The sequence below is a fragment of the Heloderma suspectum genome, chromosome 8 (assembly GCF_057233095.1).
Source record: "Heloderma suspectum isolate Gila_16-S chromosome 8, 16-S_ref, whole genome shotgun sequence".
NCBI classification, from domain to species: Eukaryota; Metazoa; Chordata; class Lepidosauria; order Squamata; family Helodermatidae; genus Heloderma; species Heloderma suspectum.
The window spans coordinates 22,359,139-22,365,138 of NC_139465.1; positions in this window are offsets into that span (position 1 = coordinate 22,359,139).

Consider the following 6,000-nt stretch of genomic DNA (forward strand, 5'->3'; position numbering starts at 1 on the left):
GGTTCCTTGTCACTGATACGGTTTTGGCTGGCTTTTCTTCGCGCTGATGCAAGATCTGGTCACTGTAAAACGCGATCAGATCTACTTAAGGAGTCCCTCCACCCCCTCTCCCTCTGTGACGGCTCGTGTGCGCGCGCGCGCGGCTTGTTTTCACCAGAAATAAGCGACTTTCATGCAACCGGGATGTTTTGAGTGCTCTCTCCGCCTCCCCGCCCCGCTCCTTCTCCTTCTCCCCCCTCTGCCGCTCTGGCTTTGCATGCCGTTAGATCCGCCCTAACATCTGTCCATCTTTCCATTGGAGCATCCATCAGTGTCACACGGAATGCGCACTGCAACGACAACAGAACAGACATAACATAGGCTGGGATTCCACACGTATAACTCACATGCTAACCAACTTAACCAGGAAGGAGGAGATCAGCCGCAACATAAGTCTTTGCAAATGGTAACACTGAGTCTTGAAAGGGGGCACGGAGGGAAGGGGGGGAGAGAAGCCCCCAAAGCTTAAGAAACTTGCCTAGCTTTTCAAATGCACCTATTTCAATCGTCCTCCACCACCCTTCTCCCAATTCCTCGTCCCCTTAAAATTATGAAACTGACCAGTTTGGGAAACTGACCAGAATACAATTCTAATTGGGTAATGCGCGATTGTGGCGGGGGGGGGGGAGTAATAGGGAGTTACACCCAGCGTCACACCGGATGTGTTTTCTGTTTGTTTGTTTTTCCAAATGGGGAAAAACGTCTAAATGTGGGGGGAGGAGGGGGGAGAGACTAGGTAATATATAAAAAGGAGAGGAAGTTATGAAGTTTTATAAAGCCACAGAGTTTGCACAATGATGGAAGAGTATCTTCAAGTGAGTTGTGGAAATGAGATCCTTAGGAAAAATAAAAAAGCAAAACTTTCTTTTTCTTTTTCTTTCAGGCACTGTACTCTAGAATTAAAGGACTACAGCTAATAGCTGTTTCTTTACCAGGGTCAAGATCAGGAGTGAAAGAATTTTAAGGCTTGCCTGTAAATTCGTAGTAAGTCAAAATCTGAAATCCACTTTTTAGAGGGGACAGTACCTCTATAGTATATTCCCAAATGTCTTGATTCTCTCTTAATTGGCTGCGTATTACCCTTAGCTAAGTGAAGTATCCGGAAGCTCCAATTTTCTAAAAGTCCATGAACACCCCACACCTTCTACCCACCCAGGATTCTGATCTCCCCCCCCCCATCTGCTCATCTTTCGCTAATCCTTTTTATTATATGTAATCCGCATGATGTCATGTGTAACCTTCCTGCTTTCACGACACAATGGTCCAGACTCGATCGAAGGAGGCAGGAAAGTTTATACAACAGGAAGGGGAGAGAGAGAGAGAGAGAGAGAGATTCAAAGAGATTTATCTGTTGTGGGTCTCCAACCCCCTTTGTCTGCAATTATCAAGTTTGGAATCACTACATTTTAGCAAGACACACTGAGTGCAGGTTTTTCATCAGGCATACCCAAATGGTTGTAAGATGACATCAAATTTGAAAGGTTTGAAACACACACACACACTTCTGCAGATAAATGGGGAGAGAAAGAGAGAGCGCGCGCTCTGTAAAGAATAAGAAACCCCCGTATCCCCCCCCCCCGCAACCAGTAATGATACTCGTCTTTCCTTCTTTGAACAGACAGCCATAATTTCTAAGACAGTGGAACGGGTAGGAGAGAGAGGGAGCAAGCGTAATACCCTCTTTATAACTCACCTCCTTGGTCTAATTGATCGGTGGAATACTATGCGGGCAGTGAATCTTGGGGAAGACATAGAGGAATTTAGGATGGCAACTTTAGATTGCTGTTTGCGGGGTGGGATTACAAAAACAAGGGCTGCTCTTGATCGCTCTCATCGGGCACCTGACAATCTAAACTGAAGTTGTTTTAATTAAGGAGTTGCAGTTCCGGGGGCGGGGGGAGGTTGGAGCAGGTTTTACGTAGGACCTAGGTTTTTTGTTTGTTTTGTTTTAAATGACATGCAACCTTTGCACAGAGAAAGGTCCAAAACTGAACCGCCTGCCAAGTATGAAAGCTCCCATTATTTCTGAGAGTGCCTACTCCGTTAGTGAATCACGTCTTCCAGGTTTAACACACATATCCATAACTGTTTGTATATTTGTGCTTTGCCAAGTTTATTTTGGCTTTCCCTGGTATTAAGAAGTCAATAATAATACTATAATAATAATAATAATAATAATTCCTAACAGACTTTAACCCCATTAGAAAGTTGACTTTAAAATGTTGAGCGAAATAAGAAGGAAACACTTCAAAGAAAGCTCGAAACTTCTATTAATGAGAACAACGGGAAGGTCAAGGAATTCATACATTAGAGGGGGAACACTTAACTTCTGAAAATATCAAGTGATTCTCAAGCTCTTCCTTTCTCACACAACATGGCTGTTATGATCTCTCCGCGCGCCTAAAAATGAAGGACTTAAGGAACATACGTACCCAACTGGACACATGTATGTACTAGACACTGACTGATTTTGTTATTGTTCCTGGTTGGCTGCAGGGTCCTGCATGAACTTCTCTAGGTATATCTTTTCCATTAACTCCCAGTATCGTTCAACTTGTTTAAAACAAACAAACAAACAAGCCCCAAGCCAGCAACAAAACAGCCCAGACCTTTGACCAGCCCGGTCTTTTTCATGTTGAATGTCATGAATGAATCAAAAATTCGCGTAAGGAGTTGTTGCTTACTTTGCTTAAATGACGGCGTTGTTTTTTAGGCCTCTTGAAAAGCTGAGGGTATGAAACTGACCAGTGTCACCCACCGGCGGAGATATATGTCAAGCTACAAGGTGAACGTTCAGATCTGATCCTGCAAGGGAGGGGGCATTTTGGCCTGGAGGTGTCAAGAGGAAGGGACTGAAGGCAAGAATTCTTTTAAAATACCTGGTGTAGTAATAATAGATGAAGTTTTGTTTTTGTTCTTTAATGGAGGTGGCTGTTCTCTTTACGCTGAGAGCAGGAGCTAATTGCTGCCGTCTCGCAAATAAAGTTTAGGTCTGTATTATTGGGAAACAAGTAGTCATTCCTAAAGAGCATACCAGTCAATTCCCAGTCTCCCACCCCTCGAGAACGAGTTACTGCCCAATCTTGTGGATGTTTACTCAAACACGTCCCACCGTGCTGAATTGGGGTTTATTCCCAGGTAAACGTATCGTCGTATGTAGGATTGCAGCCTTACAGTATATTACCTTGCATATTTCAGTCTCCTTCGACTGGATTTTTTAAGCAAGCAACTTAACACATACTTTCATTCTCCAACGCCATAGTTTTCATTTGTTCTAAAGGTGAAGTAACACCTGGCTTCATTTCTTTCTCTCCCCCTTCCCCATAATTTATTGCAAGTTTAATTTGAATTTTCTCCTAAGGGAGGGAAAAGAAAACCCCGTTTGTTTGTTTTTCCTTAACTAAGAGCAAATAAAGGAGAAATTGATTTATGTATGAGGCGTCTGATTGATATATATGTTTTAAAAAGAAATAATCTACACAACTCCTCCTTCAACCCTCCCAATGACATTGTTCAATTCTATAAAGTGCAAAAGTATTGATGAAAATACTCCCCCCCCCCAAATACACCGATTAGAAGAGTACTAATTATTTTGGGAGAGAGAGGGAACTCTCGGTGAAACTAACTGAACTTTTATTGGGAGGGGAGTTCTTTTGAAAATGGCTGGTGAATTCCCCTGAATACAAGTGGATTAAAAAAAGAAAAGAAAGAAAGTTGGTTCCTTCGGGCGAAAAGTCTTTCCTCGAATGTAAATTGTTTTGGTAAGCGAATTTCCACGGCACCAAAGTTTGCTTTTCTGATTCCAGCAGCTTTTCCCGAATGACCCAGATGTTTCGCCTGTCAATTCCCCAAAGAATACTAACAGTTTCGACGGGAGGGGGGGAGAACCCAGCAATGCAAAGACGGAAAGTTTTTAATGCTTTTTTTTTTTTTAAATCAGAATTTGGAGGGGCGTGGACGAGGTCGGAGACGACCACAATCCCATTGTTCTTGAGAGTCTGAACAATTCTTTAACAATACACACACTCCGCGTGCGCGCCCCCGTCCGCTTTCTTATGGCCTTAGTAAAACAATTGGGTTAAAAAAAAAAAAAAAAACCCTCCTCGTTTAGATTTTACAGACGGAGCCTGAAGGCCCCTCCCGGGGGGAGGGGAGCTTCGATTTCCGCCTTTTTAAAAAAGGAAATGAATAAAAATGGGAAATAGAGGTTGTATTCCATTCCTGTGTCGCATCTCTTAATTTTCACCACTCCCCGCTTTCTTGAACGTGAGCCAATGCTTAAATCGATCCCACTGCCCTTTCTTTCATCCTATCCCTAGTACTGCCCTTCTCCTCTGTAGGATCGTTTCACAGCCAAGGCACTACGCGGACTGAGCCACGAGGGTGTTTTTGTTTTAACACCAAGAACCTAAAAGAGGCAGGCGCTAGGCGGAAGTCCCCGGGCTCCGAGAGCTCCCCGGCTCGCGCTTCTTGAACGAAGGTTGCAGTCCTGCCCACGCTTACTCGGGAGTATATGCCATGAAATGGTCCTGAAGTTGACAGCCAAGTCAAAGGAGCGTCAGATCGGGGGCAAGTTCCGTGTGTGTGCGTGTGTGTGCGAGCGGGCGGAGGAGAGCGAGTAGACCTGTCATCATCACTTTACCTGTGCCAGGTACCCTGGCTGTTTCAAAGCGCTCAGGTCCATCAACTACAACCGCAGGCTTTTCAAACTAATGTTGTATCGGGGGCGGGGGGCGGGGGGGCACGCTGCTTTGACCTTTTATCCCCCTGCGGGGGGGGGTCATTTTAAAAGTTTGCTTTTCCTCCTTCCCTGCCAGTGCCATGCCAACCTTTAGTTTCGGTCAAAAAAAAAACCCGTCCACTGGAGAACCCCATCACGCTCAGCCGTCCAAGGAAATCCAGACGGTTTAGAAGCTGCCCTGGATAAGTTTTCTCCTTTCCTTCTTCTGCGGACGCTACATAGAAACATACATGCATGAAACAGCCCACCCTGAGAGAGAGAGAGAGAGAGAGAGAGAGAATGGGTTGTGTGTCCGCAAGGGACGGAGGAGGAAAGGGCTCCTGTATCTTTAATGTGCAGAAAAGGGGGATTTTGCTTTTGGCAAGTGCAAAGTTTTAGGTGAGGCCATTCAAGACGTGCACCTGCAACATTTTTCTCTTTGCTCCAACCCTTGTTCCTCTGAGCCCCAACTGCAAAGAACATCGCCCCGCCCAGCTCCGGATCTACCCGAACTGATCTTGCACGAATTCTGGCTCGTTCTAAGGGCAAGTTTGTCACCGCTCCCTAATTTTAACCTGCTGCTGGTGGGACGTCGCTGTTTGACCCTGTCCATCTTCTTGATGAAAAAGATAAGGGCTTCTCCCTCCGTCCCTCAAACCATTTGAAAGCTGTAAAGTTGCAGACACTTCGCGTTTCGCCCGCCCGAAAAGAGGCCGGGCGGGAAGGGAAAAAAAGAAAGAAAGAAAAAACACCTCCCTCTTCAGAAACAATTGGCTATTGCTTGGAAGGAAAAGAATGGAAATGCCTCGCAGCGCCCTGGTGTTGATATTGCTGGGCAAGCAGAAGGGAGGAAAAAGACACAGATCCTGCAACGCCACCAGAGGCGACAGCAAATGCTATTTATATTAAGCCATGAGAGATTAGTCAATTTCACACACCCTTAGGAAGTTTTTGCTAGCAGACGCCCGTGCATAACCGGGATTGTTCTTTTTTGTTGTTGTTGTTTGGGGCTCTGTGTGTGCTTTTGTGTGCGTTTCGAAGGGCACACGCAGCACCAACTATCCTCGATTAGGACATTCAGATACCTCCAAACCCTTCTCAAAAAACCCCGGAGAACTAAAGCCAATAAAGCGTGACTCAATTAAACAGAAAACACCTTTCATTTGATTGCATAGGGATCATGCTGGGAGGGAGATAATAATTCTCCTTCTGGTTGGTTTACGCCTTTATTAAAACACCCC